Source organism: Dermacentor silvarum, chromosome 11, assembly GCF_013339745.2.
Source record: "Dermacentor silvarum isolate Dsil-2018 chromosome 11, BIME_Dsil_1.4, whole genome shotgun sequence".
NCBI lineage: Eukaryota > Metazoa > Arthropoda > Arachnida > Ixodida > Ixodidae > Dermacentor > Dermacentor silvarum.
This window is the reverse complement of record NC_051164.1, coordinates 89,841,456-89,866,117: the sequence shown is the minus strand read 5'-3', so window position 1 is coordinate 89,866,117 and position 24,662 is coordinate 89,841,456. Positions and strand designations below refer to the sequence as shown.

Here is a 24,662-nt window from a genome sequence, read left to right as displayed (position 1 = left end):
ATCGTGTTAAAACATTTCTTACTTTGTTACACTTCATCAGCTCTTAGCGCCGCTCTTAGATACGAAAATGTGCACCTTCGTGCAGAATGCCGCGATGGTCGTTCCACTGTGACGTTTTCTTGCTTCTTATAGTAACGCGCTCAGTCGCTGATGATTACAAAAAGAAAATACTGTATATTTAAGGGAGTATAATATGCACCCACAGCGCAGCAGTTTGTGTACTCTTTGTCCTATATGCATTTCACAATTCACCCGGACGCGTTTTTCCCCTTGCTTTTCGTCGTTTGCGCGCGCACTTGAGACTGCATAATGATGCCGCCGGGCGTCCTCGCCGTCAACGCCGTCATCGAACGATCTATATGTCCACTGCCGCCAGGGAGTTCGCTATATACTTCTGTTGTCTGTCAGCTGGACGAACCTTACGCCCCCAAAAGTCGAGATTCTTTCACTCCGTGTAATTATCTGCCGTCCTGTAGGCTGAGTTTCTCCTCCTACGACGCGCACTCATTCCCTTAATCTAATATACCGCCGCCCATGTGGTCTACGCATCGCATGACCTTCTCCAACTTCCATTCTTAACTTTGTCATTGCTTGTCATTAACTTGTCATTGCTCGTTGAGCAGCATTCAGTTTCGCAGTAGCCTATCGACGATGCAAGCGTCTCGCGAAGACATCATTACGTGGCGACCCAAAATCAAGAAGGGGTGCCTACAGATGGAGTATAGCACACTGCGGTACAGGAGAGACATAAACGGGGATAGACTGCCTCACAGAGGCTGGCCTATACGTTCCGATAGGTGGATCTATCTTTGTGACAAAGATAGGTCCACCTATCGGAACGTATAGGCCAGCCTTTGTGAGGCACTCTATCCCTGTTTATGTAATGCCACAATACGTGGCGAGTAATTTATCATTGACTCGCTATGCGACGCGCGCTGCTACCTGCGTAAACGGCGCGCTCATGATCGACTTCGATCTGTACCCATAAGTGGGCCCCATGGGAGGGATGTGTCTACCTCTGTACTATACGTGGTCTGAAAAGTGAGTTCGTCATGCCGATCTTGCTCATTGTGATCATTGCTCATTGATCTTGCTCATTGCTCATCATTGTGAAGACGCCAGCGACCTGTTAGTCGCAACGTTTTCCATTTTCTTCGGCGGACACCGATTCGTATAGGGCACCAGCTGATAAGCCTGAGTACTCGTATATACGTGTTGGTTCTAGCTGGCAGCTCTGGTTGAGAAGGCTCAGTAATAACACCCCAGTCATAAGGGGGAACCTTCATTCGGCGCGGTGGCTTAATGGCTATGGCGTGGTGCTGCTAAGCTCGTGGTCGCGGGTTCGAGTCCCGGCTCCGATGTCCGCATTTAAATGAGGGCGAAGTGCTAAGACGATCGTGTATTGAGCTGGTCAAAATTAATGCGAAGTACCCCACTATACGGCGTATACCTCATAATCATATCGGGGGTTTTGGCACGTAAAACCCCAGAATTTAATGTTTAGCGGGACACTTTCGATCGCGGTCGAGCCCGATCGGAATCGCAGTTTCTCGATTCGCTCTGTTGCGCAAGCTGCGGAAGTGAGCCAATCGCGATCGAGAAATTCCGATTCAGATCGGACTCGATTGCGATTGAAAAAAAGAAGTGTCCCGTGTGACTGCATGGGGCATAAATTGAGGCAGCCGTCGTTGCACCACCTTAGTACTCGCGTGATGCAGTTTTCTTGATGTGATGCAATTTCTTGATGCGTGATGCAATTTACTTGTCATACGTAGAATCGACAAAGAATTTTACCTTTCCTACCAGAGTACCAGCTCTGCATCTCACTCTGCTGTTGTGAGCGCGCACTATATATAGGAAGGCGCAAACATATGTGCGCTTAGCGCCCGAGCGAACTGCCCGAACAGCGCATTTTCTGGCGCCCGGCCCGACGCAAAACCTTACGATCATGATCTTATAGACTACTGCGCAGGTTGATAATCTTGTTTGGAAAGTTTCTAGTATACTATAATCTATACATATCTATGGACAACAGCTTAATAAGCGGACAGAAATACCACCAGTCCCTAGACCGTCAAGAAACAACATACGGACTGAAACCTTACGTGTGATAGCACCTATATAATATGCCTCACAGGTCAGTGTCTATATGTTCTGCTTCTATACGAACTGATAAAATAAGCTTCTGAAATAACCAGCCTACCCGATCGGAAGAAGAGAAGGCACAGACAAGGTTAGCAGCAACAGCAGTGGCAGCGGGAAAAACAAGAAAAAAAATGGAAGAGGAAAGTGAGAATGTAACGTGCCGAGCGGACCGTAATCTTTATGGCCGTGCAGCCGTTCTGTCTGGCAACGCGTGACGCGCGCCCACATTTCGTGTAGTCGGTTCTTTTACAACTCTCGGCCGCTGCTGCTGCAGCCGCCTCAGCCGGACGACGGGGCTGGATAGATGAACGAGCACAAGACGGGCACGAGAGGTCCTCGTTGACCGCCGCCTTGGCGTCGGGTGAAACGTGATCCCGGAACTGTAAGAATCTCGCGGCCGAGGCGCGTCAGTTCGTCCCACCTCACGGCTGCTCTTATTATTATTATCATCATCAATCTCGTTACACACCTTTGCTCGGTGTTGAACGAGGAGGTCGGGAGGACGTCGTCGAGAGCCAGAAGAAGTGGCGAGAAGAAATTATACCTGGCGGCGCTGTCGCTGTTGGAGAAGCATTCGCCCTTCGTCGCGACCTGTGAGTTTGTCGCTGTATTATTTTTTTTTTTTTTGTGTGTGTGAACGGTGTATAATTTCGTGTATATACGATGAAGCCTGCGTCGTTAGAGCGATGTCCCGGTGCTCCATTTCCGAATGCACGCTTCTCGGTCGTTAGCTTTCCGTTGGTGAGTGTGTCGTAAGTTTTGTACAAGCAAAGTGTACGTTCGTATATGCCCGCCGAGGTGGTTCTCTTGACACGGTTGTTTTGCTGTTGAGCGCGTACGACGAAGGTATCGGGTTCGATTGGCGACCGTGGCGGCCGCATTTCGATGGCTGCGAAATGCAGAAACGGTTCCGTACTCTGGTTCAGGTGCACGTTAAAGGAACCACAGGTGGTCGCAATTATTACGGAGTCCTCCGCTATATACGGCGTTCCTCATGACCTATATACTGTGGAGTTTCGGGATGTTAAAACTCCACAATTTCAGGAGATTTGTACGTGTGTGTTTCTGTCTGTCTGTGCCGTGTCTTTTGTGTCGATGTGTTTTCCTTGTGTGCTTCTTGTGCGTCTGTCTGTCAGTCTGTTTTCTCTCATTGTGTTTGAGCATCTGTGTGCGTGTTTAAAGTGTGCGCGCCCGATGTGGATTCCTCTGTGGCCGTACGTGTCTGATTTTCCTGCGCGATCTCTCCGTTTGTGTGTGTGTGCGTGTATGTGTGTGTTGTGTGTGCGTGTATGTGTGTTGTTTGTTGTTGTGTATATGTGTGTATGTGTTGTGTGTTTGTTGTTGTGTATATGTGTGTGTGTGTGTGTATGCGTTGTGTGTTTTTTGTTGTGTATATGCGTGTGGGTTGTGTGTTTGTTGGGTGTTGTGCACGCAGCCAAACGAGCTCACACAGGAAAGAAGGCGCGCTCTGGAGCAGCGAGTACGTACGCACGCCTCTTCACCGGTAAAAATTGCCGCCTGTCACCGCATTTGTCGGAAATGCGTCCGTCAATCGCGCGCCGGTCGTTTCACAGCCATTAAAAAGTAAGAAGTAGAGGTGAGAGAGGCGGCGAACTGGAGGGCATGTGCAGAGGCACCAGTAGGAAGAAACCCGCTTCCTGATGGGCGAATAAAAACCGGGCCCAGCAGGTAACCTGGTTTTTGGTCAGTGGTCGATGAAGGACTGCTGCTCTGAATGGAGTTGTTCTGTGTTGCGCCGAGTCGCGTCACAGCGTGGATTTCTTTCATTGCTGTTTTTGATTGTTTTGTGGATGCTTATACACCAACTTTCAATCAGTATTTCCTACAAATATAGGTCACCTGACATTATATAAATGGATTATAATATGTGCTTTCTTTTTCAGCTGAAATGTCAAATAGTAGTTGCTTGTATGAGCTCTTCCCCTGCCTTCCTTTTGATTCTACAGATTAATCCGTACGTGTCATCTTTTGTTGGCGATATATTTTATATATTAAAGTGAGCGTTATTGAGTGAGCACGCAATAAGAGTTTACGATGAAAAGCGTACAACCTTACTAGGTTTTACAGCGTGTGTGGCATTTCTGTAACGTAGTGAATGTTTAACTGGAAATGGAATGTAGGAAAAACGTAATTAAGCTACTGTGACGTCTTTGTTGCCGAAAAAGAAGATAAGTCGCTAAGAAAGAGAGAAAAAAAAAAGGGGGGGGGGGGTTACAATTCTGGTGCAGTAGCCGCATTCGAAGCTAAACCACCTGTCGAGCCGAGCCGTTAACTTGTACTTCGCATTACACTCAACTTCGCATGATGCACGCTGGTTGATGCGTCGCTTAATAAATTGGGTATATAGACAGGGAAGAAATGTAAAATGTAACGTTAAGAGACGGGAATGCAGCGGTGCGGATTAGGGCGCAAAAGTTATATACCCGATATTCTAGCTAGCTGACATTGAGAGAGAAAAATGGAGTTGGGCAGGACATGTAACTTGTAGGACATATCGAAGTTATAGAATGATTGTAGGACACACTATTGGAAGTTACAGACCGGGATGCCAAGAGAGAAGGGAAGCATAGTCGGGGACGGCAGAGAAATTAGGTGGTGTGATGAGGTTAGGAAATTTGAATGCTTAGAATGGGGGTCAGCTGGCGCAAGATATGGGCAGTTGCAGGTCGCTGGGAAGTGGCCTTCGACCTGCAATGGACTCAAAAATAGGCTGATGATGTCCCGCAGGGTCAGTACCAGAGCGAATGCCTAGCTCAAACAAAAGAAATTTTCGTGAAATAATTCGCGGGGCCGTACGCTTCCGACGCCGCGGTTAGTGACGCCCGGCTGCCGCATTTAACGTTTTTTTTTTTTTTTTTTCGGTTTTAAGTACCACAACCGGCGTGGTGCATTTGAGGCATTCACTTCCCCCCTACCCGATTCAATCGGCCTTCGGGTCTTCTTGCCTCCGAGCCGGCGCGACCGACTCACTTGGTCGACAGTGCGTGCACACTTCGACGCCGAGGTTAGCGACTCGGCCGTGAAGGCTGATTCGCCCCCGCCGTGTACGTTAGGTCGTGTGTATAGTATACACGCGTTGCGTGTACGCCTGCATCGAGGCTTTAGTTCGCACTTGGTCTACTGCCCCCCTGAAGGTGCATGGCACTGCTGGCCTCATAGTTATTTTGTTGGTTATTTTCGTTGTTATTGTCGTCTGTATCGCGTTTTGACAACCGACGCCTGCGCCCTATATAGAATGTATAACCCTGTGCCGGGCTTGCAGTTTTTTGTGTTTGTGTGCCTGTGCTGCGTTCAAGCGCGACAAAAACGCGTGCTTTGTTTACTTTTGCGTCTGTGGGGCAGTCCTGGTGCTCTCGGCTCGCTCCAAGCTCGAAATGCGATTAATTAGAGCTGCTCCAGTTGCTTCTGGAAGCTGCCCATGTCTGTCTGCTTCGCTGTTCTCGGTATAACTTATGCGGTGCGTAAAGATCATTCGCATCCCTTCTTGTGGTAACAGGCATTCGTCGCTTTAAGGGATATTTCACTGAAATTTGTTTCTCCAAATTCGTTAGTAGTATTTATTCTGACCTTGATTGTAACCTGCTTTAAAATTCACCCTTCAGTTAGTCTGACAGCTCGTTGGCACACTAGTCTAGTTATACCAAATCTTCTTTGTTTTTGTTTTTGCATTCTTTTACTTTGCGTTTCTCATTTTCAAAAAGAATTTTTTTAGCTACCTACTGCCGCCCGATTCTTGGCCTATCCCCCTCAGTAGGTGCGAGCCATGATAAAGGATCGTCATCATCATCATCATTATTGCTGCCTGGGTAAAGAGCGCCAAATCTTTTTTTATATTGGAGTGCAGGCTGCATGTGCATCCGCCTAATGTTACAAAGTGTAATTCCTAACATGCAGCAAGGACGTTAGAGAGTTTAGGAACACCGCTGCCTTCCTACCATTACCCACTACCGCCCCAGTCGCTCGGCCAGCTGTGGGCGTTCTGGCGAAGCTGCATTAACCATGCACCTGTAAGGTGCCGCGCGGAAGGCTCGCATCTCCAGGACAGGGTTGCAGTAATGGCATACGGAGCGGTTGATGTACGCTAAAACTCTCCATTTCAGGCGGTCTCTTCAACTGCTCGTAGCGCGCCTCTACTTCTCAGGCAGTATTAGGATTCTGGGAATCGGGTATCAGGAAGTTTGTGCCGATATACTGCCGCGTCGGCTACTCCTTCGCTAACGACTCGTTTTAATCGCCCTGAAACTGCTCCCGTTCCTGGCGTATACTTTCCCCGTTTCGTGTCTAAACAAGGCGTGTTTAAGTTAGGCCATGTTGTGAATCGGTGCGCTGGGAAAAGAGCACCGCTGCTACACGTACTCCCACGCGAATTTACCTCGCCCTTGATGTTTGCTCGAGAGAATCCGCGCGGAAGGCGCCACGGTGAAGTAGTATAGGTCTCTAACGACGCACACATGCATGGAGCGCGAAAACAACGGAAAATTTACACAAAAATCCTTTCTTCGAACTGGAATAACAAGGAAAAACTCGACGGTGTCTGCGTCTGTGTGATGATATATATATATGGCGCGTAGAAGTTCTCGAGATTCTCCTAACGAGGTATCGCATTAAGAAACCATTCCGCTTCTGCGAGCAGCCTTGGAAAAAGAAAGAAAGAATGTTTTGCATTCGCGCATCAAAAAGTATTCTCTGATTCCTTCCTAGCAACTTGCCACAGTCAGCATAGTGGCCCGGAAGCGCACATCAAATAGCTGTGACAATTAAGCGCAATATGTTCTTCTCGGAACGTCGAGGGTGTAAAGAGAGGTTCGGATTATACTGGTGTCGACATCGGCTTAACGAGCTAGTGAATAGATGTGCATATATCTAAGGTGTATGTTAACGCAGCGCTCTCCGGAGCCGGTGGGCGCATGCTCTATGGGAACGTTAGGGAAAGATACGCGCTGCGCTAAAAACGGAACTCTCGATTTTGCTTAACCCCTGGGGGAAGGCGTCGTCGCGCAAATTAGACGAGCGCCAATCAAGTCCTCAAGAACAGCATAGGCGCTCTTTGGTGCTCGTCTAATTTACGCTGCAAGATGTCTTCTCGAAGCATCAAGCAACTAACCCCAGGAGAAAGTCTTCTGCTTTGGCATGAAAATAAAAAAAAAGAATATGTTTTGTTTCCTGTCTTGTTAAATGTAGATTAAAGGGCCAGTAACGAAAAAAAAAGTAACTTGAGCTGCATTAGCGAATTACCTTTCTACAATACCGTAACAAATAATTAAAATAAGAAGACACTCTTACCGGGAGAGGAGGCTTGATATCAGCCAGAGAGGACGCGAAAATGAAATACAGATGACGACACCGCCTTAAGAGGAAGCTTTAGCTCAGGGCCTCCTATCTAAATACAGTGGAACCCGGATATATCGAACACACATGTAAAGAATTATTGTGTATAATGAACAGCAGTAAAATCCCCTTGAAAATGTTTGCATAACATGTTTATTTTATATATCGAATTAATTATATATCGAACTTTTTGGTGATCCCCTTCAGGTTCGCTATATCCGGCTTCGACCTTAAATGGCAAAGGAGAAATTGTTTTGGATGCACCAAATTTGACGAGGTTTGTTGCATTTAAAAGAAAGTCAGAATCTAGTGACTGTTGCGAATTTTTCTTTTCGGTCGTGAATGTTTTAATAAAAGACGACAAAAAATCACAAATTTTCTGAAAACGAAACTATCATGTTTACAACTCCGTAATTCAGCAATGCAAAAATGTTATCACAATTCTGTAAAGCGTGCACCTAACAGTACATCTAAAGCGGAGAAAATTGATACACTATACATGGCTCTCAATACATGGCTCTCAAATAGAACAATTATTTGTGAGCAGAACTTTTGCAAAACACTTGTAAACAATGTAACAAATTCACGTAAGATATAAATCGACATACACAGTTTGTCCGCTTTGGATGCTCTAATGGATGCAGTTTACAGAACTGCGACATCTGTTCATAGGTGCACAGCTACGAGTTGAGTTTGTCATTGTCTAAGAAACTTTTTACGCTATAGGCAGTGTTCCGACGTTGTTTCGTTGTTCTCGTTCTGCGGCGCGCCGTTTAAAATCTTGTTTGCCAGTTTTTACGTACGCTGTGCTTTTCTTTCGTTGTTCCCCCTTCCCCGAGTTCAGGGTAACCAGGCGGACGCTCTTGTTAACATTCCTGCTTCTTTATTTTATTCCCTCCTCTTTTCTGCGGTCATATCACAACCAAATAAGGCTATTCTCGAAGGACATATTGGTGTGATGTAACTGCACAGGCTATTCTAAAGAAAAGAGCAAGAAAAAGTGAAATGCACGATGACTCTCACTTTACTGTGGACACCCGAACCCTAATGTTCTGTGGTTTTTATAGGGCTAACGGCGCATCTAAATTCCAGTAATATACTGTCTGCTACACGTTACCTACAGCGCAAGTGGTCGGCCTCACTTCATTGTCTATTTGCTCAGAGCTTTACCGAGCTCTCTGTTTTGTTGGTTATTGCTACATAAATTAGGCTTAATGACGACGGTGAGGATTCGTTTGTATAATCTGAAGCGAAATCGATGGAAGGTCTCTAGATTGTCAATTCATCATTTCACAACGATGCAAGACCGAGCAAACGCTAGTCAGCACCCTCATCTGTCCTGTATACTTTCGATTTCGAAAGAACGCGTAATAGTCTGCAGACAATGCCGGCGCAATCCATCATGCGACATTTCCGTGCATCATACTCGAAGTCGCATCAGCCTCTTCTTCAGCGTGTAATATATATATATATATATATATATATATATATATATAGGGAGAGAGAGAGAGAGAGAGAGTGTGTGTGTGTGTGTGTGTGTGTGTGTGTGTGTGTGTGTGTGTGTGTGTGTGTGTGTGTGTGTGTGTGTGTGTGTGTGTGTGTGTGTGTGTGTGTGTGTGTGTGTGCGCGCGTGTAAAAGTGAGACCACTTTCAATCCGGAAGTTGCTTCTGCGTCCTTTGCTTGCCGCTAGGCGAGTCTGCCGGCGCACTTGAAGCAGGCCGTCGTGCGTTTTGTTCCTGCAGGACCTCCCACAGCGCTCATCGATATTGAAAGGGTAAGCGGGGGATTATCTATCGCTGCCCGGCGACCTCTGATCGTGGGTCTCGGGGTTCCTCTCTGAATTGCTGCCGAGCGAGCGGCTTTCTCTCACTCTATACTCTCTCGTCTCACCTATACTCCGTGCGGAGAATGCTGCAGTCCGTATCGAAGCTGTGCACATTCTGCTGTTGTGTTTCATTGTGCAATTTCGACGGTGTTGGAATGTAAAGATGTTGGGCGTAGTTGCGTTTTGGTTGTTAGACTTAGTGTGGTACATACGTACTGTGTTGTAGTTGCAGTTTGCGGGGGCTGAGACCTCGGCCAGGCTAACTGCCTTATAGTTTCAGCCTCCCGTCGCTTGAACGAACGAGTAATAAAAATTCCGTTATTAAATACCAGTAAGGAAAGATAGCTACGCCGCCGCCGCCCCCTTTCCCCTCCTGATCCACCAGTTCGTTGAGGTATCTCGTATGCGGAGAAACGGATAAAATATGGAACAATGCTTTCTCTTCGCCCTTATCAGACCCGGATATCCGGCATTGTTCCAGCCATCTAGGTAACAGGTGAAGTATGTTTGCGTTTTCGCTCTTTTGCTGATTCCGCGGCGATGAATGCTACTTGTTTAGTACGGAGATAACGGTGTCGCGCTATCGTTGAATTGTGCGACAGCCTGGCCGAGCACCTACTTGTGTGCGCTCGAGCTATCTCATCTGGCAGTCCCTCATAAAGTGTGCATCCTACGTAGTTACGTCTCCACAGCCCATGCTTTAGACCTTGGGCAACATGCCAGGTAGGTTTTCAAAGAGAGTTCTACGTTTCCCGGTAATCAAGACGGCGATTATTGGAGAGCGCTCGACGGAGGCCCTCTGCTCTGCGCTGCACATCAATAGACGTATAGGGTGTATCCGCGGAGGTGTCTTCGTGGTTATGGCGTTATGTTGCAGAACACAGTTGAACGCTGGTTCGATTTCTCTGCCGCGACGGCCGTATTATATTATACGATGGAGGCGGAATGCACAACCGCTCGCGAAGCACGCTTTTGGTGGTCGGTGAATAACTGCAGGCTCCTAATAATTCCGGAGCCCAGCACAACGCGTCCTCTCGTGGCTCGCGCGTTGCTTCATGTAGTTAAACCCCCATCAGTCATATATATATATATATATATATATATATATATATATATATATATATATATATATATGCTTAGGCTGACGAGTCCGATCATGCATCCACTACGCGACGCGCGCAGCGCGAGTCACTTCGCTGTTTACGGGTGTGCGTGACAGTGACAGCTAGCTAAACAAACGACGCATGCGCTTCGCGCGCCTGGATGCCGTTAACGGCGTTCTTTCGGTCTCGCGAGTGGGCGACGAGGAATCTATAAGTTGCGGCGCGGGACTCCCGAAACGCTTCTCTCTCCCTTCCCTCCGCCGCTTCCCCCCTTTATCGTTTTCCTCTCCACATGCTTCACAACCCCTGTCGCACCAACCGTTGCTTGAACGCTTTGGAAAAAAAAAAAAAAAAAAAAAAAAAAAAAAAAAAAGCTTCGATTGCCGCGGCGTCGTCGCTTGGCCAATGCGGTGGCCGTGTACACGGCGAATGCGAAATGGCGATCGCGCGCACACACACGCATATCAGTCGTCAGGGAAACGGTCCTAGCGTCAAAATAATGCGCCGGTATACAGAACGCGGGTCAAGCCCGCGTGCAGTGGCTGTTGAAGGAGCGGCGTGTGTTACTCCTGCATGCTGTCGACGGCAAGCGGAGTCGAACGTGCGCGTGCTGGTGTTAGTGCAACCCCCGGAGTGCTCGAACTTCGCGCAGCGGGCCGTGCGACTTACACTGCCTCTCGTTCCGCGGCAGTTGCTGCTGCCACTCTGTAGAGTCCGTGGCTCGCAAAACTGTGTCGGAATTGTTGAGCGGACCGGAACGTGCGCGGTACGGAGAACTGGATTAAGAGTAAGTGCGCACGGATAATCCGTTCCGCTCTGCTTTGTATATGACCGGTTGAGTTGTTAATTTTGTTGTATTAGGGGTACTGACGCATACTTTCGAAATTCTGGACAAGCTCCACCGTATTCTATATTCCCCTGTAAGAGGATGACACTTGGCAAGGGTTGAGGTCGGGAAGCACTTGGAAGGTATTTTAATTTTGTATACTAAAGCTGGCCAGTGAGAAGCCCTGCTTGGCGGCATCTACTTTATCGTGACGTAATGAAGCCGAGCGAAATTTGCTATCGGCGTGTATTAATGACGGAGGTATGGTGAAGGGGTATATATATCAGGGACTGAATGCTTCCGTTTCACCGACGTGCACGGAATGCGATTCAGCCCTGAAGCCCGGCTTGTAATAGGAATCGCGCAGATTGAGCTTGATGGGTCCGCGCTGCGCTTAAAAATACGTCTGAAATAAGGTCCCTGTGGTTGACGGGTGACATTTTCTGTGCCAGTGTCGATGTGCAGTGCACCACAATTAATTTTTTTTTCTGGTATCCGATCTTTTCGATTCCTCTTTCCTTTCCATTAAGAGTATGCTTGACACAATGTAGCATACAGGGCGAATCGAGGGCTGCCGTCATGCTATATTCTCAAGGACCACCCGGACATCCAACATAGGCTGTATAGGAACTGCTCATACATCAGAGGTGAAATAAATTAAATCACGAAAAGGGCGCAGACAATGAAATCGCGAGCTCTCGAGCTGTGCCGACTCATCGGCAAGCAATGTTAGCGGCAGTGGTCAAGCTTTTTCGAAAAGCTCCATCTCGCCGAGGTAGCTGGCGACAGGCAAGCACAGGACTACGGAAGACCGGCACAGCAGGACTGTTACCTATGGATATCGATCTGAAACCCCGCGCAATAGTCGAAAGTTCTTAACTTCATTCCTTGAGCAGGTCCTGACATCTTGGCCGAGCTTTCTTTCTTTGCCCTCTATCCAACACCTATATCCCCCGCTCCAGTTGTGACTACGCGTTACCTTGGAGCCCATCTTATCTGCCACTCGAAGATGGATGTTCGTCGTGTATCGCATTTTGGCCGCCAACGCACTATGCTACTGCCACGCGAACGCATTTTATCGTTCCAGCGGCGCTTTTTGTACTCAGTGCTCGCGAATAGAATGACCTTCCCAACCATGTCGCTCTTATCACCAAAAACACTCACTTCAAAATTATTGAAGATGTTGACGCTTCAAGTCATCCATACTTCACATTCACTCCATTCCTGGCGTTACTTGTAATCTACACCCCTCACGTAGCGTCCCCAAACAAGGGATCACGGAGGCATCGTCTATCAGTCACTTAAGGATTAAACCTGTCAACTATACAAGACTGCTGCGGTAAAGTAACTAAAGAAGGGAAATAAAAACACTGCCACAATGAACCATTTCGACGGTGTCGTTCCAAAACCGCAGGGACAAAAACAGAAAGGAAAGAAAGAAACAAACAAACGAAGGAAAATCAGAAGCGGCGATTCGGCAAGTTAGCCAGGAAAATCATTGTCAATATTTCTAGTTCCCGCAATACTGCACGCAATTCCTTTGCTACTTTTTTTTTTTTTTTTTTTTTTTTATGTCGCGGCTACGGCGTCCCGGTGAGTTTCGCGGTCCAGTGCACGCGCGAAAGTCGTCTACACCGCCGACGCAACGAAGTTTAGAGATGCCGCCCAGTGCGGAAGAAGGAAGGGGGAAGTACAGGCGGCAGGCGTCTATACCGTATAGCATCAGAAGCGCGATCTGGATCGTGGAATCTGAGATGGCCGCGCAGTCCTGCGCCGATAATCTCGGAGGGCACGATCTGTTCCCTCCCTCCTCCATCCCAGGTTGATCTAGATACGTTCCAAGCGGGGGCGTTTCTCGCGGTTACCTCTTCTCCCAGGGTCGGGTCGAGGGCGGCGTCCCCGGGTCAAACTGGCAACGGTGCTTGCAGGCGTCATCACACACCGTCTCGTGATACCCTGTCGGACCTCGCACGCCCTCAATGACCGGGGAATGCCTCTCTTCTTCACGCGTTCTTCTTCTTCTTTCTGTCGCCGCAGGCCACGGCGTGAGCCCGCTGACCCGAAAAGCCACCGAGAGACCTCGCTGACCTCGCTGTTGGTCTGTTTTATCCGCGACCTTTCTCTGGCGTTCAGGTCGGGAAAACTATACACCGGGTGTGGCGTGGACTGATCCACGCTGTATACCGCCTGTATACCGCCTGTTATCTGTATACCTGTATCTGTATCTGTATCTGTATACCGCCTGTTACGTGCCATCTGCGAAGTAGTTGACGTCACTTCCACGTCGTTTTGCATTCATCGTTTACCATTCCCGAATGAATCTGCGGTCTTTCGTTAAGTTCCAGCGCCGCTGTGCCGCTTCTTAACGTATACACGTTAGAATGCTGGAGTGACGGAAATGGTTGCGCTGGGGGTTCAATTAACTTTATTATAGGAATAGCAAGTGCATGAACACAAACATTCACTGCGAGTTCCGGAGTACTCCTCTAAGGGAACGTTTCAAGCGTCAAATATATTTACTCAGAGTAATTAAGCCACGTCGTAATTGTGCGGGCTTAACTATATAGTCGTAGGCAAATGCACAATGGGGAACGCGAGTGTTCGCATTGCTTATTTTCCCTCATACTGTCGTTTTAAACATTCGTGGATCGTTAATTATATATTCCATCGACGACTGTGCAAAGAGTCATCCCAGCCACCATTGTCGTGGTCTCATATAAGCAGTTTTCTCCGTGTGAAATCAGCGTTCCGGAGGTATCTCCGCAAACTTAAACCGAAATTGTGGAGAGATTTTCGGCGCTTGAAGACGCGATTTCGACAAACCGTTGCTGTTTTAAAGTTTCGCTCATTGCAAGTGGTGTACTGTTTGGTCGACTCGACGTGAATGCGAAGTTAATAGACCTTCCCTTGCGGATGGTATGTGTGTAGCTGCAAGCTGCGGGGATTCTGTCCTGGCAATCTGGGCCCGAGATTGCTTCGCCCGAGCGTCTCTTGCATTGCCGCAGAGGCGCGTCACCATTCGTTCAAGAAACCACGTGTCGCATAGCATGAACAAAGTGACGCTTCCTTGCGATCTACGATGGGCCCTTCTGTATAGAAACACCAGATGTTGCGCGTGCACGCAAGCGCGAGGCCATTTCTTCCGCGGCTTCTCTATAGGAGCTCGTCCTCTTCAGCGCCGTATATATAGCACCGTCACGACCAGATAACGTGTCCCACGGTCTCGCTGCCTCGTTGCACGAAGAACAAGGCCGATATTAAGCAAGCAGCGCCATGCTGAGGTATGTGGAGATTCGGTTCCTATTATTCCAATCCTTTACAAGAGCATGACCTTCTCGCCCTCAGCAAAAAGCCTCGTGACCACGCTGGGCTTTTGTTCGTGCGTTGTCTGTCTGTTACGAGCACAAAGTGGTTCGCTGTAAACAACTTTCTTAGTCTTGAATTCCAGTCGTACTTTGCATACTTTGCGTGATAGTGAAATATTCAATAGGGCTAACTACTGGAAGCCTCTAGTAGCCATGCACTGAAGTTGGGTGTGGGCGCCGAAAATGTTTGACCATATGCGGTTCTTTAACGTGCACTGAATGCACGTTAAAATACGATCGTTTCACCCCTATCAGAATGCGCATCTACCGCGGCGGGTATGGTTATCGAGAGTTATCAACGGTATTGTACTTAGCTGCTGGTATAAAGCGTCGGCATGCAGTGACATAATAGTTAGCATGTTATCCACCTCCCCCTTTTCGTTTTTTTTTTCCCCTCAACGAGAACAATGATGTGACACAAACAATTCTAACGCCTTCTGGTTGGCAGAAAGCGTCACACGATGTCGATGTCAGCGTTGGTGTACTACCGTCTACGTTTCGGTTAGCAGGCTATTCCGAACGCAGACAAGCTAAAACTATCGGGCAGTATTAGCCTCTCCTTAAACAAGGCATCGCAGTTTGCAGAATACCACGACACTGACGTCAGCTAGAGCACACAGACCGATAATTACGACGACCATGTTCGAATTATCTGCTGGTGCAAATGTAGGGGCAGGAACCTGTATTAGCCCGCGTATTGAATTCCTTGTGTGTTCACATTCTACGAGATCAGTGACGCAACACAGAAACGTTCCTATAAGCGTTGCGTTTGAAGTAAGCGGCACAATTAAGGCGATGCTACCGGCGCTGTTCCTGCCGTATAGACGTATCTGTTGTTCCGCGCTGTTCTGATAAAACTGTCTGTTAACTCCTACGATGTCTCGAATTTGTGGACGTTGCGTTTAGAAGGGCACTGACGTGTCAAAGCCGGAAGATTCATTATCTATCCAAAGTTTTGAGAAAACTTCGTGCGTGTATATATATCTAAAAAATTCGCGCACGTATGCGCATAATCGAAGCGGTGTTTTCCATCACCGCAAGGCGCCAGTGGTCGTTGCTCCTTGATGCAAACGGCGACTTGGGGCGCGGCCAAGAAATGATCTTGCTCTCTTGCTCAGCCACGCCGACAGTGTGCGATTCGGCGAAGAGCTTTTTCCGGTGTACAGCGTCCCTCTTGCTTCCGCTTTTGGCGACTCCCTTCCCACGGCTTCACTTCTCAGATCGGCGCGTGCGAGCGTCGTGATAACATTCGTCCGTGAAAATTAGTAGCGCAGGTCACTGTTGCCGCCAGTCCTTCTTATTTCCGCAGCGCGCGTAAATATAGCTCGTATTAGTCTCTAAGCAAATACATTTCTTTCTTTCTTTTTTTGCAAAGATGTCGGAGACAGAATTCGGGGGTTGGTTTCGAATCATGGATTCCACAAGTAGGTTACAAGCGTTTAATATGATGATGACGCGTTAGAACACCGCGTCTTCATCAGTGCACCAAACGGCTCGCTGTAAAAGCTTGTCAGATAAACCGGAGCCTTGGCCGTCACCCCCATCTCAGCATCGCCAAAAAACAATGCACACACAGAAGTAAGGAACGCACATACTGCGCGGAACGAACTGCAGAAAGCCATCGCCTGGCTTCCACTAAGATGACGATGGCAAGTGAGCTTTCGATGCGTGTCGTGCGAAACCAGCGCGGATATTTGCAACTGACGGGGCGTATAGGTGAGACGGTACGTTTTACTTGTGTTGGTATTCCGGTCGGTTCGCATTTCTGGGCGTCGTGTTTAAGTTCGAGTAAAATTGCCGATGACTAAACCGGTACTTTCTTTTTCCTCAAAGCAGGACGCCGACGGATACGTGTTAGCACATTGTACGCGCGTTCCTTCCTAAGCAGCGGCCCTCCGTTAGCGTGTGAGTCAGGCCCGTGGAAAAGCGCGTCCACCTCGAGAGGCGCATACAGCGCACCGGGCGCGCGCTTCGATGACAGGCGACTCACGTGCCCACCCCGGAGCCGCCGCTGAGCGCGGTTGACCCTGGGCGTCCTTCGCACGTGACGTCATCCCGCCGCCTTAACACGTCCCCCTTCCTTCTCCGCCATCACCGGCGGCCAGACGGCGTGGTGCGGATTTGGCGAAGTGCCTGCCGTTGCTGCTGCTGCTGCCGTTGCTACTGCTAGCTGCTTGCTGTACCAAGGGGGCCGGGCCGCCAACCTGCGTCGGCCGAAGAATACATGAAAGAGGAGCCCCGCGGAAAGTAACGAACCCCTTAACCCAAGACAATGCGACGAACGTCACAGCCTCTCTCTCTCTCTCTCTCTTTATTTTGTGCCTACACCCTCCCCTTCGTAACGGAAAGGCACGAGGGAGAGGCGGGAAAGAGGAGAGAGGGGAGCGAACGAGCCGCGGGCGTCTGCGTCGATTCCGAGACGGGACGTCCCGCTGGCGGATCTGGCGTTTGTTGCGTGCGCTGTCGTCTCTCGCGCCTCTCACTCAGGCTATGCGCGCGCGCGCTCACACTTTTGCTGTCTGATTCCTTGGCCGGCCGCGCTTAGAAGATTCTTGGGCGAGGGCGGAAAAGCGTACGCCGCCCTTCTCCGCACTTGTTTTTTTTTTTTTTTTCCTTTAAACTTTCTTTTTTCCCCCATCCGTTCGTCTTGGATGTCTCCCGCCGCCGCCGGTGGCGGCGTCAGATATGTGGAAAGACTTTTCTTATTCCGTTTAAAGGGGATGACGTCGCATTTGGAGAGAGCGGGCGCGTGTTGTTTCTGCGGCGCCTTCGCGGGGCGCTGGGCACTGACTCGCGAGGAGTACGACGCGCTGCCGGCAGTTCTCGTCGCGTGCATTTAATACGGTGGACGTGATTTTGTGCTTCGCGACCGAGAGAAGTACTACGGATTGCTTTGCTCGCTGCCTATGGATTGGATTTAACTAGGGAAAAAGTAAGTACACTATAGATTAGTCATGATAGCTTGGCCGCGAAACGCGGCGCACTCGATACAGTATTGAAGTTCGTTGTGGCAATATTCGCCCTGCACTGTCTTAAGATGAGTTCGCGGGCTTCTCTATCACTCTCTCTCTCTCGTGTGTGCGTGTGGGTAGGTGTAGTCATATTTGAAGGTTTGAGATGATTTTCAATTTTGCGCTTAAACCTGATTGTACAATGCGATTTCTGACGCTCTGTTGTGAATATAATATCGATGCACACTGAACAAGCTTTTCACGCGATTAAAATGAATCTGGGCCGTCGAGCTACCATCATCAATCTCACTCTTCTGTCTTCCTCGAACCGTAACGCTGCCGCGAAGTCGAAAGTCGGCTGCAAGTAAAACGGTCATATACCTTGCGAGGCCTTACTGACATTGCTGGACCTCGCGTCTGCCGTATATCACTTAACGAGACGCGCTTTCTTCTTTTTTTTTACCCCGTAGGGGCACGCGACGGCCCATCACAAGGTTAACAACATGTTTTCGGTATAACCCCTTTCTCCGAGGACCTTCTCGCACGCGAAGGGGCGCGCGCGTTGACGCCTTTGTTCGACATCGCCCTGCTAATCACATCACCATGGTCGCGGCATCCACGCAGGCACGGGCTCGCTTGAAAACTGCGCTCAAAGACCGACGAACGAGCGGTGACGAACTGCGCTTGTACTACGCTTCCACGAAGCCTTTCGCTCCAGCGGCGAGCCGCGCCGACTCCGGTGAAACGAGGCGATCGGCCCCCTACTCCCGCCGTTCCGAAAGCGCACCGACCGACGCGGCGATTTGTTCCCGGTACCGCTGCTATTACCCGGGGCGCGCAACCTTGCGTCTCTTCCATCCGTTCGGCTGCGCTCCCCCCGCTTGTTTCCACGCTGGACATTCCTTCCGAGAAAGCTGAGAGGGGGAAGAAAAAAATTTCGTGCTCGCTGTTTAGCATGCGAGACCCATCCACTCCTCCCCTTGCTTATAACGCAGCGTCGGCTTGTTTCACTCGCGTAAGAAATCTCTCGCCCTTTCCGCTTCTTACCCTATCCACCTCCGCAGCATCCGAAAAACAAGAAAGCGTTTTTTCCTACGCGGCCGCAGCGTGTCTCAGACGGTCACGTGAGGCCGTGCGCCGCCAACATCGTCTGTCATTAAAGCGCACTAATACCCGGCCATCGATGGCTATAGCTCTCCTGCCTCGCTTTCTCGTCCGTTAACCTCTCCGGATGGATTTTTCGTTTCTGTGTTTTTTTTTTTTTTTTTTTTAATGATTTACCGTGTCTCTCGGCAAGAGGCAGTGGATCTCGCTTCCTCGTCCCGTGGGGAAGGCGGAGGAATCGCCAAACCTGCGAGCGGCTCGGTTACGGCGTGGTCCTTGTTTTGTTTCTGCGGGCGAAACCCCTTTTATTTGGACTCGCGACCCGTAAGTGCTTACATCTACGGCTTTCTCCCTCTCACTCCCCCTTGCCCCCCATCTCCGCCTTCTGTTCTGCCCTTTCCGGATCGTCTGAATGGGTTTGGCTTCGGTCAAACGCCGTTCGTCTCTTCTTACCCTGCGTTTTGCTTTTTTGCTTTGCCTTTCGTGCCTGTCGATTTCGATTGTTTGCCGAAGCCCCCGCGAGCATGCACGCACAACAAACGCAGCGGCTCGCGGTCCTCGCCCAGTCAGATGCTGGCATATTCCCCTGCCCCCCTCCCCTCCTCTTTAACCCCCCCCCCTCCCTTCCGACCATTCCCAGTGTATTAAGAGAGAGGGGTGCTGGAAGAGGGGGAGGGGGGGTTGACTCCAGCGCGATGAGACGGCGGCTCCCCCCGTCTCGTAATGCATCAGCACCTCCCAGCGGCGCTCGGTTCGTTGTTCCTTTAAACCGATGGGATTCCCCCGTTCCTGGTCTCATCTCGCGTGGCGTCGTCCCGTCTGAGAAAGAAGTCCTCGCCGTCGCAACTCGGACCGAGCGTTTCGTCTGCCGGGGGCCCCCCTCCGCCGTCTGTGTTCGGGCTGGGACCGCCTTGGAAACAGTGTCTCCTCCTGCTGCTGCTGTTGCTGCCGGTCTGCTGTTGGCGCCGTCGCTCTCCCTCTCTCGTTGATGATCGGCATCGCCGCTCGGCTATTCCGCGGGCCCGGCGACGCAACCGACACCTGTGCCAAGTTTCGCGGGTGTGTCTAGCGTGCGATGTGCTCCTGGAGTATACCCTGCGAAGTAGCGCTGTTTGTTCGTCGGTGTTCTTCAGGTATGTACTACGTCTTCGACGACAGGCGCGTGGTTCTTAACCGTGCAGGCGGGTCGCTCGCGCTGTTGTGGAAACGTGCGCGGGTCTCCTCTCCAGCCTCTGAAATGCTTTGCCGCGGCTTTGACTTCTCTGGAGGCACCGTATAGCGAGTTGCTGCTGTTGCTTTCGTCGCAGACCGGCGTTCAGACTGTGCGTTGTGCTGGTAACTCGAAAGAAAATAACAATGTTAGCTACCCTCGTGCCCAGGCCGTCTTTGAAGGAAACTTATTGCTTGGTGTTCATCCCCACTTCTCATTTCGTAATGGAACGTAACCGGCGATGTCAATGTTGACGCCGGTGGCTGTGAGCGTCGATCCGTTTTCGGGGGCGTACAGTGCGCGATGTCTGTTTCTGTCTCTCTCACCGTATGTCTATTTACCTGCAATCGGCACCGTCTCGCAGGTAGCAGTCCGCGTTTCATCCACAGTGGGAGTTGAGTGGTAACAACCTGTGGGCCGGTTGTAATCTCACTTTAGCGTAACTCCGTTGTCGCGTTGCCCTCTTCCACGTTGTGCGGTCAGCCGTGTATATTGTCCACGCCGAACGGACGCTGTGTTTAATGTTTTTGCGGCGACACAAGCCAGCACTCTCGCACCAGGATTCGCTTCCGACGGTTTACGAGGGGTGCACAGGGTTATAACCGGCATCAATAGTGGCAGAGAAACCGGGCTTGTCGCGTTATAGTTAGGCGATGGACGTTGTCGTTCTCGCCTCCACTGTCATTCGTCGACGCGACTGTTTCAGCGGCTGGAGCAGCATAATTCGCAGCGCTGTACATGCACTGATTACCACCGGGGTTGTTAGTGTTCGTGACCTACAGAGATAAAAAAAAAAAAAGAGGGGAGGGGGTGGGAGAGAGAGAGAGAAGAGGTGGTAATGGTGCTTCTACTGTGCACCTGTATGAGCTATACAGAAAGAGCCGTATTATGAGCAACCCGTTGCGGCCTTGTATACGGGGCCACTGCCGCTTCCTTTATTCTCCTCATTTCTCTGAGGCTGATGCGGCACGTGGCCGTGCAATTGATCCGCGCTTCGAGCGCTCAATAGGCGCGACCAAAGCGCGCAACGCGCTGCATGCCGCCCATTTCCCGCTTGCGACGTCGTACACTGCGCGACCGTGTATAGGTATATATGCATATGGCGACGTCCTTAATTGCGCTAGAATGCATTATGGTGTCGTATCTGTTCAGCGGCCGCGCGTTCGCGGGCGTTTCCGCGGTGCCGAAACGTCGCAGCGCTTGCGTCTTTTGCGGGATTGTGTGTGCGCCGCTCAGTGTGTGTTTCCTTTCTTTTTACCTCGTTTTTTTTTTTTTTTTTTTTTTTCCAGCGCGTGTATGTGTCGCAGTAATGTTCGCAAGCCTCGCGAGAAGGCACGCCCGTGCCATTTTATTCGTTTCTTTTCACTATTTGTCTGTTTCGCTTACTTCTTTTTTTTTTTTTCGTCCCGTATAAGCCGATTTGCTTACAACGTCCGACCGGCGACGAATGATCCTTTGCCGGAACCCTTTCAACGTGCCGACCGACGCACTTTGTCGATTCGCCGCCGTTGGGGGCGGGGGGGGGGGGGGGGGGGGGAGCGGTGACGCACGCCGCGGTTAATATATTTTCGCGTCATCAGCGTATAACGCTGTATGTACGCGCAGAGGTGACACAAATCAATAACGTTCCCCTGGGTGTCGCGGTGCGGCAGCCTCAAAAGAGGTATGTTGGGGGCACGCGCAAAAAAAAAAAAGAAAAAAAAAAAAACTGCCACGTGCTTAGCAGTAATGACCCTGCATCCGTTTGGTGGCTGCGGCCTTATTTTGCGTCGTGCACTACGTGGTAAGTATTCTGGGGAGTCTCGGGTGGCGGCACTTAATGGAATGAGTGTTTGTGGCGATATCGATGCGCGTACACCTGCAGCTCCAGTACGTGCGAATTGCCTGATTCGCGCGTGCTGTCGCTCGGTATAGTTCCCGTGTGTAAAATTATTCTACGGATTTTAACCGCGTGCACCGCGTCATTTGGCAGCGGGATGACTGCTAACACTTTCCTTCGCGAGAAACTCGTTCAGTCCAACAGAAACTCTCTAAACGCTTTCCTGTGAAGCGTGTAGATTGATTATATGCAGTTCGTACATACATTTATGTCCTTGTACCTTTTCGTCAACTAATACTTATATAGACTTGTTCGCATATGGTCTTTTGTTGCAGTTTATTCGTTCCTATATGTTTAATTGTTTAGGAGTTCGCGAGTACACTCGCCTACTCTTGGACCTTCCTTCTATATAAATTATGTCCAATTATGTCTAAAAGTGCTGCATCTGGGAATATGTAGACCATGTGCAATAGGTCTAAGTGACTGCTAGACTTCTTATATAATGGCTTTTGTTTGTACACTTTATAGTTGATAGACTGTATGGCCTAAAGGACAAGATCAAAGAGGTCCGTGCTGTCTTGAAGTCCGTATAGGCCATGTATAGTAAAGTAAATTAGATTTTAAAAGTGAGCTTGCCACTGTGCGCGCGCTTTGTGTGTGGCCCCGTGCGGTTGGCTGGCCGCGGAATTTTTAGTGCCGCCTAATCCGCGAGGCGCCTACAGAATCGGGAAGTCGTTACGGATTTTCTTCGTCGCCACTGCTGACCCTTACGCCGGCTTGTGTGGTTTCACATCAGCATGAGCTGTGTCGCGCTTGAATCTCCGCAGGCGTTCTGCTTGATCAGGCATTCCTCTATGCTCGGTGTAGCCCCTAACCTTTTGCTTTTGGATTTGTGTCTCGTTCCTTTTATTTGCCTTCGTTGGTTCTGCCGGGCTCGCCTCGTTGCAAACCGCATATATGGACTTTCTAGAACATACCAAGAAATGCAGAGGACTGCTTACAGAATAGCCCCTAGTATGACCTAAAACTAAAACCTAAAGTGACTGGTATATTGCATTTGCCGATGAAAGAAACGCCATTAGGCGCTGGCTGTCGCCTAATGTACACTGTTCACGTCTATCCAAGGTCCTCTTTAAAAAGTGCACTTCGCTCTAATAGTTGTATTGTAAGGTAACCTCAACGCGCATTTGTCGATGACAACACCGTGAGCGGACTGTCGGGATTAGTTGGCCTTCGTCACGTTGGGATGGTTCCTGGATTCTTAAGAAACGGTTCGGTATTATTCTGTTTTACGAAACCTCCTTTCTTGATGGAACCGCGGCGATCTGGAGCTCACGCTCGTGCTTCCTACTATCTTAGTACGCGAGGAACTAAGCGAAAGAAATAAAAAAAAAGGGTAACCCGTGGCATTGACCGTCACTTCCCGAACCGTTCGCCCGTTCGTCGCTAAACCGTTTCAACTCGCGAACCCGGACACTTAGACGCCCATATTGGCGATACACGTGCGAAAGGTGGTGACCCTTTCTTTCTTTTTTTAACTTATTATTGTTCCTTCCTTTCTGAGAAAAATAGCGGTCGACGCCACGCACATAAGACCTCCGCTATTCACTGGCAAAGTACGCGCATGCAGTCGAAGTTCGGCACAATTAAGGTCGCCTCATGCATGCGCCAACGGCGAAACTGTTGCAAGGACCGTTACGGGAAAAAGTGAAAATGTTCTGGCGTTTAGAGAAGCGACGATAGGACGGTGTACACGCGGCCGTGAGCGCACTTTAAATGAGCCAGCCAGGGGCTTTGACTCCTGCGGGCGGTCAGCCGCGCTGTGACGGCTTATAGGCCGTCACTGTTCCGCAGATAATGATTAGACAGCTGACATCGAGACCTGTGCCTGCAGAGGAGAAAGTGGCTGCAGTGTAACGATCAGGATTGGGATGACTATGGTGAGAGCCACAAAGACGACGTTGATGATCGTTCTTTTTTTTTTTTTCGTATTAAAGTAGGTCGCGGTCATGTAATCGGACCTTCTGGCACCTAATGATTGTGCAAAGTATACGCATCGTTCTGTCTCTGTCCTTGATTCCTCCAAGACACCGGCCTCTTTCTTTCGTTCGTTTATTTTTTCCCCCTAATGCATGATGTTTAGACACCTCTCGCGTCAGTATTACAAGACACCGGCCTAGGTCGCCCGCCGTGTGTCCGTGTTTGTATTTGCCTTAGTTAATGTCGTCCACCCCGTTTCAGGTTTTTCAATCGTAGAATGTTAAGCCCTGGCTTTAGTATAAGGTTGACATTTCTGAATTCTGGCGTATTGCGTGCCAAAACCACGACATGATTATGAGGCTCGCCGTATTGGGGGACTCCGAATAAATTTTGACCACCATGGCGTGCTTTGACATGCACGGTGCATGGGCGTTTGTGAATTTGGCCCCCGTCGAAATGCGGCCGGCGCAAAGGTGGACATTTCTGTATCCCTTACTGCATATTCTGCAGTCAAATTAGAAGCGGCCGTAAGAAATCGCCTTCGATATATACCTCTAAGTTATACATAACCTAATCTTTGCGTACATCATTTATATGTACACGTGGTACATCTTTGATGTGCATCGTTGTAATTGTTACTTGTAAAATAACAGTATTCCGGCGTGCCGCATTTATGAAGGCATACATCTGTGACGCGAGGCCCGCCCATCTCCGAACGTGCATTTGTCATTTTGTGAAAACGCGCACAGTCGTGCAACCAGGGGGAACGCATTTCTGATGTTAATTCCGGCAACCGCAAGTTTCGGCAACTTTTGCTTGATATCCTTGGCCTTGAGACTTTGCTATCTGTGCCGTCACACCGACTCACTGGTGCTCGGGTGCCGCATAAACAGAACAAATAAATCTAATACCCCTTATGTAATACACTTCGGAGAGTCGTTAAGTAAATAATAATAATTATTATTTATTTAATGTGCCCAGGAA

The 24,662-nt window shown here is 49.5% G+C and overlaps 1 protein-coding gene across 10 annotated transcripts in view; it reads left to right on the top strand.

Annotated features, from left to right (window-relative positions):
* Positions 1–24,662, top strand: part of LOC119433313 (uncharacterized) — a 233,416-nt gene that overhangs the window by 182,987 nt on the left and 25,767 nt on the right. The window contains exon 1 of one of the 10 annotated variants that reach the window (XM_037700462.2): positions 2,341–2,738. The exons of 6 other annotated variants lie outside the window; for them this stretch is intronic. The gene's annotated coding sequence lies outside the window, so the exon portion shown is untranslated. Of the gene's footprint in view, positions 1–2,340; positions 2,739–10,909; positions 11,211–17,277; positions 17,547–19,660; positions 19,803–24,662 lie in introns of those variants that run through there. 3 more of the 10 variants (XM_037700465.2, XM_049659102.1, XM_049659103.1) reach the window with 3 other exon arrangements.